Here is a 10858-nt window from a genome sequence, read left to right on the forward strand (position 1 = left end):
ACCAAAAGCTTCCAAGAAAAATATAAGCTGGTTACAGGCCATAGAGGACCTTAAAAAGGATTTTGAAAACCAAATAAGAGAAGTAGAGGAAAAATTAGGAAGAGAAATAAGAACGATGCAAGAAAATTATGAAATGAGAGTGAATGACCTGACTGAAGAAAATAATACCTTAAGAAATAGACTAACTCAAATGGCAAAAGAGGCTCAAAAAGGCAATGAGGTGAAGAATGCCTTAAAATGCTGAATTTGCCAAATGGAAAAAGAATCTCAAAAGCTCTGTCTGAAGAGAATCATTCCTTCAGAATTAGATTAGAGCAAATGGAAGCTAGTGATTTTATGAAAAATCAAGATACTATTAAACAGATCCAAACAAATGAAAAAAAAAATAGAAGGCAATGTGAAAATATCTCATTGGAAAAACCACTGACATGGAAAATAGATCCAGGAGAGATAATTTAAAAATTATTGGACTACCTGAAAGCCATAATCAAAAAAAGAACCTAGAAATTATCCTTCAAGGAATTCTCAAGGAAAATTGCCCTGATGTTTTAGATCCAGAGGGCAAAATAGATGTTGAAAGAATCCACTGAACACCTCTTGAAAAAGATCCCAAAAAGAAAACTCCTAGGAATATTATAGCCAGTTTCTGGAATTCCCAGATCAAGGAGAAAAATATTACAAGCAGCCAGGAAGAAACAATTTGAATATTGTGGAAATACAATCAGGGTAACACAGGATCTGGCAGCTTCTACACTGAGGGATCGAAGGGCTTGGAATATGATATTCCAGAGGTCAAAGGAGCTGGGATGAAAACCAAGAATCACCTACCCAACAAAACTGAGTATCATGTTTCAGGGGAAAATATGGTCATTCAATGGAATAGAAGACTTTCAGGCATTCTTGATGAAAAAACCAGAGTTGAATAGAAAATTTTACACTCATATACAAGAAGCAAGAGAAGCATGAGAAGGTAAACAGGGAAAAGAAAGCATAAGGAACTTATCAAATTTGAACTATATATATTCCTACACAGAAAAACAATAATTGTAACTTATGAAACTTTTCTCAGTATGAGAATTGTTGAACGTAATAGAAGTGTGTGTGTGTGTGTGTGTGTGTGTGTGTACACACACATACATATATATGTCTATATAGGAGGGTATATGGGCGTATGAATACATATGTGAGTGTGTGTATATATGTGTACAGGTATGCATAGACAGAGGGCACGGGACCAATTTAATAGGAAAAGATGATACTTAAAAGGTGAAATTAAGAGATGAGAGAGGAATATAATGAGAGGAGATGGGGAGAGACAGAATGGGATAAACTATCTCATATAGAAGGGGCAAGGGAAAACTGTTACAGTGGAGGGGAAGAACAGTAAGACAAAAGGGAATGGGTCAACCTTATTCTCATTGAATTTGGCTTAGGGAGGGAATGACATACACACTAAATAGGGTATCTTACCCTGTAGGAGAGTAGGGGGGAAGGGGATGAGAGTGGGGATGATGGAAAGGAGGGCAGGCTGGGGGGGAGGGAAGTTGGAAGCACCTACTTTTGAAAAGGGACAGGATCAAAGTAGAGAATATAACAAGTGGGAGGTGGGATGGGATGGAGGGAAATATAGTCAGTCTTTTACAATATATCCACTATGGAAATGTTTTGCATAGCTACACATACAATAACCTATATTGAATTACTTTTCTTCCCAGTAAGGGTGGGTGACAAGGGAGGAAGGGAATGAATCTGGAATTCAAAGATTTAAAATCAAATGTTTCAAAAAATATATACATATATACTATTATTAATATTATTTTACATGTAACTGGGAAATAAGATATACAGGCACTGGGCCATAGAGATACACTGTACCCTGCTGGAAAATTGGAGGGGGGATGGGGGAAGATATGGGAGAGAGCAGATAGCAGGAAGTAATATTCAGTGGGATCGCTATTTTGGGATGATGGGTAGGGGAAAAATGGGGAGAAAATTTGTAACTCAAAATCTTGCAGAAATGAATGATGTAAACTAGAAGTTGATAAAACATTTGATAAAGTAAAAAAGAAAAAAGAAAAATAGTCAGGCTAGAGGGATTTGGGATCATGGTAGCATTGGGAGAGACAGAATGTCAGGAGGCTGGGAATGGGGAAGAGTTACTGTGATTTTGACCAATACTAATTTGGCATTTCCCTCTGTACCCTAACACCCCTCCCTTATGTTAGGAGATTCAACATACATGATACCCCTTCAAATATCTTAGCCTCCTAGTTCTTCAAACTACTCAGTTCACATGGCCTGCTCCTTTCCCTCCATCTTGACTACAAACTGGGATGTCACTTGAATACTTGAGGGTAATGGCAAAGTCCAAGGTATGATGTAAGACTGTAGAAAGTACTCTAATCCCATATTGGGATCATTTCATTCTTTATACTAGTATCTCCAGAGCCTAACACACAGTAATAATAAATACTTGTTAACTGATTGATTGGAGGGTGTGACATCCCAGTTTGTAGCCAAGATGGAGGAAGGAAGCAGGCCATGGAAACTGAGTAGTTTGAAGAACTACAAGGCTAAGATATTTGAAGGGGTATCATGTATGTTGAAATCTCCTAACATAAGGAAGGGGTGTTACGGTACAGAGGGAAATGCCAAATTAGTATTGAGCCCCTTGAGAAAGAAGGGGACTGATAGAGAATATTTGAATTGAGGGATAAATCTGAATAGAGTGAGCATCAAAGGAGAAGGGCTTGCTAAGGGAGGCTGGGAGCAAGGGGAGGGTCTGGAAGTGGCAATGGGGAACAAGGGGAGTTAGGAAAAGCCAGACATTAAAGAACGTGGAGATGTTATTAGAGAGAAGATTAGTCAGTCCTGGGGCTTGGAGCGTCAGTAGACTAAGCTTCTGGACTCCTGTGCTTAAGTTAACTATTTGAGGAGAAAAAAGTCACCAATGGGGCCTGTGTCCACCATGCCCAGGAGAACTCCCCTGAGAAAGCACACTGGCCCTCTGGGATAGAGGGGGCAGCAGGAACTCAAGACATGCTGCCTGGAGACAAAGGCCCAGGGAGAGGCTCCAAGCTGAGACAATGGTTAGGAAGAGTCCAAGAGTTGCTATTGGACCGCCAATCCCTGCCGGGCTCTACTGGAGAAGAATTAGTCATAGGGGAGTTTCATCACAGCCTCTGCCTCTCTTGCTAAAAGAATAATCAGGAGATACTCCATAACATCTTGTGATTACCATGTTAAATTGAGTACATGCTTTAAAAAAAATCCAAACTATGTAACATAAGTTTATAGTCTAATACACATTCTTCTTTTTTGGTCCTCCTTGTATACAGAAATTTTCATGTTTAATGATGGCTGATAAGTTCATAATAAAAAATGAAAAATTAATGAAGAAAGAAAGGTCAGTAGTGAGTACATTAGTAGTAGTAGGAAGTGGGGGGGCCATGTTAGAATTGGGTCAAAAGACCTGGTCTCAGAATTGGGAAGGCCAGCTACTAAAACAAGGTCTGGCCATATTCCTCCCTAGGTCAGACACCTTCTGTCCCTCCCTCTTGCCTTAGGGATAAAATACAAGCTCCTCATCTCATCTCTGACACTATCTGTGGGACCTTCATCTGTAAAATGAAGGGGTTGGATCAGATAGATTCTGAGGTCCTTTCCCAATTTGATTCTAGCTAGCTTTTCCAATCTGATTTCACATTCCTATTCAAGTTCTCTATATTCCAGCCAATTGAACTACAAAAGCTTCTCCAGCCTCATTGAGCCCTCACAGAACTGCAGAATTTGCCTGGGGCAAATGGACTTGAGCCACCATCTTTTAGTCCAATCTATAATCCCCAAAGAATACCCTTTACAACACAGTCAAGGGGTTATTAAGTCTTTGCCTGAAGATACCCATTGATGGGGAGCTTACTACCTATCCCAGAAACCCATTCCACCTCTGGAGAGCTCTAATGATTGGGAAGTTTTTGCTTCTATGGTTCCTGACTTTTCCTTTTTTGTATCTTCTACCATTTCACTTGGGTCTGCCCCTGGGGCCAAACAGAACAAGGGGAACCTTCCTCCATGTGCCAGTCTTTCAGATCTTTGAAGTTAGCTGGCTTAGACTATCCTAGGAGCAATGTTGCTGCTCAGTGGTTTCAGTCACATCTGACTCTATGACCCCATTAAGATTTTATTGGCAAAGATAATGAAGTGGTTTGCCATTTCCTTCTCCAGCTCATTTTACAGATGAGGAAACTGAGGCAAACAGGGTAACGTGATTTGGCCAGGGTCACACAGCTAGGAAGTGTCTGAGGCTGGATTTGAACTCAGGGAAATGAGTCTTGCTGACTCCAGGCCTGGCACTCTGTGCATTGCGGTGCTACCTAACTGCCCTAGAAGCAATAGGAGTCATTAAAGCAAAGGACTGACACCACTAGATTTGTGTTTTAGGAATATTGAGAAAAGCCGTGTGGTACAGGGGAAAGAGCATTTGGTCTAGAGTGACAGGATCTGGGTTCAAATCCCACCTTTGCTATTTATACTTGTGTTGGGCAAGTCTTTCATGTACCTCAGTTTCCTAATTGTAAAATGGGGGGTGGGGAGGGTAGGCTAGATGGCCTCTGAGGTCCCTGATGCTTCTAGATAGATAATTCTGGGGCCTTTTATCACAATCTTCTCCTGCCTCTACACATTTGAGTGTATGTATCTCCCTTACCTGGAAGGTATTTCCCTCTCACCTCTGACTGTTGAAATTCTCTCCCTTCTGGGTCCAGCTCAGGTATCTCCTTAGTGAACTCTTCCACAATCCCAGCTGAGGCCCATGCCTCCTCAGATCTTCTCAGGGTGCTTTGTCCAGCTCTTCTCTTTGTCCCCATCACAGTCTACTTTGGATCCTATTGGTTTGTGGATTTATTATATTCCTCACCTGACTTTAACCTTCTTGGGAGCAGGGACTGTCGTTTTCCATCTTTCTAGCCACATTGCTGAGCAAGGGGCTTGGCACATAGTAGGTGTTTGATAGGGGCAACTAGGTGGCACAGTGGACTCATCTTCCTGAGATCAAATCTGGCCTCAGACACTTATTAGCTGTGAGACCCAGAACAAGTCACTTAACCCTATTTACCTCAGTTGCCCCATCTGTAAAATGATCTGGAGAGGGAAATGGCAAACCACTCCAGGATCTTTGCCAAGAGAACCCCAAATGGGTCTACAAAGAGTCAGACTTGACCAAACAACAACAACAAAACAACAACATAAATTAAGTTATTCAGTAATAATTGTTCTTATCTGCATGGTACTTTAAGGATTATAAAGCACTCTTTACCTAGGAGGACAAGTATCATCATCCTAGTTTTATAGGTGAGGAAACTGAGGTTCTGAGAGGTTCCTGGGATCATATCTAGCTGGCAAGTGTCAGAGGCAAGGCTCTAGCATCAAGACCAGTGGTTCTTTCCAGGCTCTGTTAATTCCCTGAACCCCAGCCCAGCTGGCCCCAGCTAAGCACATGGGTCTAATGGGTACTACAGTTCTTAAGAGTCCCTTCTGTCCCAGCCCAACTCAGGAGGAGGAGATGGGCAGAAGCCCTGGGGGTGACCCTGTCTAAAAATAAACCTCCCTTCCTTCCTCCTCCATTTTTTTGGTTTCTTTCACAGAAATGGCATAATTAGGGGGATTCAACATTCTGCTGCTGAAATCTTCATTTTCTAGGGTAATTTCCACCATTTCATCAAGGAATAATTAATTGCATTGTCTCTAATCAATTGTTTGACAAATTCAGCAGCAGGAGGAATTCTCCCACAATCTCGGCAGCTGCTCTCCCTGGGGTGCTCTGCAACTCCAGTGGGGAGGAGTCAGCCACAGGCTTATCGGGGGCATCCATCACCCCCTCCCTCCTTCCCCCAGCCTACAGAGTAGGTTTGAGGATACATCTGGGGCCAGAGACCAGAGTATAACAGAATCTCTGAATTGGAAGAGATTGGCAACACCATTGTAATAAACCTATTTCCAAACATGACTCCCCTCTGCTATAACAATGACTTTGGGGTGGCTTCGCGAATGGCTGTCTTCTCTCCTAAAGAACAGAAATCCGCCTCTCTATGACTTCCATCCATTGGCCCTTGTTGTGCCTTGTGGGAACAAGTGGAACAGCAAGGCTAATTGCTTTCCCATATGACAGCCTCCATGGAGAATGGCTGTGTTTTGTGAACTTTGGGGGTGACCTGTGTGTTGAGTTGCCTTATGCTGATATTTGAGGTCATCGGCTTCAGAGCTAGAAGGGAATGAGTGTTTAATTAGTCTAACACTTTTGTTTTACAGATGCGACCCACCGAGATCAAATGGCTTGCTTGAGATGGCACTGTTAAGAAGTGAAGCTGGGACTATATCTTTGCAACCCTCAGAACCCAAGAGGCAGGACATGTAGAAGATAGAATGGAAACTCCTTAAGGGCGGGGGCTGTTTCTTTGTCCTCTGTATCCCCAGGATCTAGCACTGTGCCTTGCACTTAATAAATGTTTGTTAATTGATTGAGAGCTGGCCTGAGAGTCAGGAAGACCTGGGCTGGAATCCTTAGCCTCTGCACACACTAGTTTATGTAACTCTGGGCAAGCCACTCAAAGGCTCAGTGCCCTAGGCAACTGTCTAGGTTGAGAGAGTTTCCTCAAAGAGAACTCCCTATTCTGGAAAAATCAAAGATCTGGATCCCTTGCTGCCAAATTCACAGTACTTTACATATAGTGGGCACTTTAGAAACACTCCTTTAATTGATTTGAATAGACAGATCTGGAAGGGACTTCAGAGGTCATGTCAGCCAACTCCATTTTACTGATGGGATCTTGTGCTCTGCAGAGTTAGATGACATGTCCAGTGAGTGGCAGGGCTGGATTTTGAACAAAGTCTGTTGACTCCCAGACTAAGCAGTCTTTCCACTGTTCCATTCGCTTCCCTCCTTGCTCCGTCTTGATCTAGTCAACGATTTCAATAGTGTTCTCATCTCTCCCCTTGAATCCCAGGCTCCCTTGAGCTTCCACCGGTCCTGCCTTGCTGACCTCCAAACCTGGCTTGTTTCCATCATCACCTCCTCTGCTCCTGCTTCCAAGTTGCAAAGCATTATCTGGAGAAAATGACAAAACCATGATGATTGTCACTCCTGCAAATTCATAGTGTCTAATTTCAACTGAGTTTTAACTGGAGAACAGCAGCCCTTTTATTCATCCCTAATGGACTCTATTACATTCTCCAAGTGGCTGTTCCATACCTTTTCTAAAGCCCTGAGCTCTCCCCCCAAATCCCCCTCTCAGCTGATGACCTTCTTTTCTTTTTTTACTGAGGTCAAAGCCATGCATCCTAATCTCTCATTCAATTGCCTTCCTCCGGTCCTCCAAATCTCTCTATATTTTCACTCATTCTCTTCTCTCCAATCTCAGAGGCCGAGGTAATCCTCCTTTTGACAATATACCTGAACATTAGATCCTATTCCCTCTGGTCTCCTTCAGGACCTTACCCCATGAGTAATCACCTTTCTTCCATGAATCTTCACACTTTCTCTCTTTATTGCCTTCTTCCCCAGTACCTACAAACATATGCTCAGGTTTCCTCTGTCCTAAAATTAAAAAATAATCTTTCTTTAATTCTGCCATCTCCTCAAGCTATTATTATATTTCTCAATGCCCATTCACCGTCAAATATCTAGAAAGATGCCTACACTTGCTTGCCCCTAAATGACTTACCAACCACTTATTCTTCAACACCTTGAAATCTGGCTTCCATCCATTCCCACTTCTCTACTGAAGCAACTCTCTCAAAGTAACCAGTGACTTCCTTGCCACTGACTCCAATGATCTATTTCTCTCTTCATCCTTCTTGGATTTTCTTTGGCCTATGACATATTCTGATTTCTTGATAATCTCTCCTTCAAAAGCACAGAGTTTTGGAGATGGAAAAGGCCTTAGTGACCATTTATTTTCTGCCAGAAAATAATCACCCCAACCAAACACATGGCAAGTGGTCATTTAGCCTGCCTGAAGACCTACGCTGAACCAAAGGGACCCCGGCTCCCGAGGCAAGCTATCTCACTTCTGGATAGGTCTAATTAAGAAGTTTTTCCTGATGTGAAGCATAGATTTGTCTCTTTGCAATGCTCATTCCTTCGGGTTCTTCCCTCTGGGGCCAAGCAAATAAATATCTTTAAAAAAGAAAAGCTGATGTATTTTTGTTTTTAAGATTCCTTACATTTACCAATATATGTATCAATAGTCAATCAACAGTTGTTCATTAAGGACCTACTCTGTGCCAGGCATTGTTCTAGGCAATTGGGATACAAATGCAAAGAATGAAACAATCCTTACATGCATACTTCCTAACAAGAGAGGTTAGTACATATACAGACACCACTTAACTAAAGAGTGAATGGATATAAATATATATCCATTAGCTTAACATAGGGCAATTTGAGAGAATGGGTTTGAAGGGTCAGGAAAGGCTTCATTCAGAAGATGGTATTTGGGCTTATCTTTTTTTTTTTTTTTGCTTTTTTTTTTTTGGAGGGCAATTGGGGTTAAGTAACTTGCCTGAGGTCACATGGCTATTGTTTTTGTGTGTGTGTTAAATGTCTGAGGCCGCATTTGAACTCAGGTCCTCCTGACTCCAGGGCAGGTGCTCTATTCACTGAGCCACCTAGCTGTCCCCAGGGCTTATCTTAAAGGAAGAGAGGGCCCCTTTGAAATGGAAGTGGGAGGGAGAGCATTCTAGGCTTGGGAGGCATCCATAGTAAAGGCATAGAGCAGGGGTGGGGAACCTGCTGCCCTGAGGCCACATGTGTTCTAGAGCAAGTGTAACCCTTTGAGTCTAAACTTCACAGAACAAATTCCCTTAATAAAAGGATTTGTTCTGTAAAATTTGTATTTAGCCAAAAACCTGCACCCAAGGACCTAGAAGGCCACATGTGTCCTTGAAGCCACAGGTTCCCCACCCCTGGCATAGAGATTGGAATTGGAGAGGCATGTATGAGAAAAAAAGGTAAGGTCAGTTTGGCTGAATTGCAGGGTGCAGGAGGAACACTAATATCCAATAAGGCTAAAAGATAAATTGGGGCCACGTTGTAAAGGGTTTTAATGGAATTTATGGAATTTATATTTGATCTTGAGGGTAATAGGAAATCACTGCAGCTGGTTGAGTAGGTGAGGGGTGTGTTCAGATCCACAGTAAGGAAAATAATGCTGGCAGCAATGCATAGGATGGACGCAGTAGTGAAGGACTGAGTCAGGGAGGCTATTGGAAGAATTTGGGCAAGAGGTGATGAGGGCCAGAGCTAAGGTGATGGCTGTTTTGGGTAGAGGGAGGGTTGAATGTGAGAAACGTTCTGAAGGTGGAAACAGCAAGATTTGGCAACTGAATGTATATGTGGATTGAAAGAAGGTAAATTGTTGAGGATAATACCAAGGCCATGGTCCTGGGAGTCAGGAAGCATGGTGGCACCCTTGACAAAAAGAGGAAAGTAAAGAAGAAAGGAGGATTTAGATGGAAAGATAAGCGTAGTTTTGAACACACTGAGTTGGACATGTCTTTGGGACATCTTGTTTGAAACGTCCAATGGGCAGTTGGTGATTCAGAGCTGAGATTCAAGGGAGAGACTGGAGCTGGATATATAGATAGTACTTAGTTATCACTAGTTAAAAGTGAAGATATAGAAGAAGAGAAGAGGGTCTAAGACAGAACCTTGGGGAACACCTATAGCTAATGGGGTGATATGGATGGTAATCCTACAAGGGAGACTCTTTTGGGGGGCCAACTATGGTCATAATTTCACTTTCAATTGTTTTGTCAACAGTGTTTTAAATACTCGAATTTGGTCTGTTTTCCCAAGTAAACAACCGTAGGTCCTTCAAGCTGATTTCATATTGTATGGTTCCAGGTCATTCAGCATCCTGGTAGTCAATACCCCAAGGCTTATCATACCCTTTCTAAACTGTGGCACTCAATATTCTTGATGTGTCCTGACCTGGGCACAGTATAGAGAGGCTATCACCTCTTAATTGGTAGAAGCCATACTTGTAATACAGCCCAATATTGTATTGTGTTTTTTTTTTTGTCACATCATATTGTCAGCTCAAGTTATACTTGCAATATATGAAAACCCCCAGAAATTTTTTCACACAAATTGATTTGTCCTCTTCAAGAAAAAAGAATGAACAACAACACCTAACCATGTGTCTCCCATGTTACAATAGTGAAATTGATTTTATAAAGATGAGAGTAATAAACTTATCCCCATTAAATTTCTTCTTGTTATATTTGCCCCAAAGTTCTAGGTTGTTGAGATCTTTTTGGATCCTGACTGGCCTCTGGCATATGAGCTAACTGCATACCTTGGTTTCTGATACACTGAATCCTCTTGTTCTCCCACCTATTAAACCATTTTTTCCTTTTTCTTCTTTTAGAGGGAAGAAGGCAAAACAATTGGGGTTAAATGACTTGCCCAAGGTCACACAGCTAGTAAGTGTGTTAAGTGTCTGAGGCCGGATGTGAACTCAGGTCCTCCTGACTCCAGGGCCAGTGCTCTATTTACTGCACCACCTAGATGCCCCTAAACTATTCTTTCTTTTCTTCTACCTTCTGTTAAACATGAGTGTCCTCCAAGACCATCTGTCCTCAGCCTTTTTCTATCTTTACCCTTTTCTTTAATGATCTCATTCTCTCCCATGACTTCAATATTTAGCAGTACATATACAACCTCTGATCTCTATATATTCATCCATCCATCTTTTTATTTGTTCCCTCTATGGAATATTTCTTACATTTAGGCTCTCAAAGTCTTAGAACACTGTAGTCACATTTCTATCTCTGGCCCTCATCACCTCTTATTTGGTTT

Source organism: Petaurus breviceps, unplaced genomic scaffold (genome assembly GCF_028583685.1).
Source record: "Petaurus breviceps papuanus isolate PSGF00001 unplaced genomic scaffold, PetGlider_PUasm1.0 90760, whole genome shotgun sequence".
NCBI classification, from domain to species: Eukaryota; Metazoa; Chordata; class Mammalia; order Diprotodontia; family Petauridae; genus Petaurus; species Petaurus breviceps.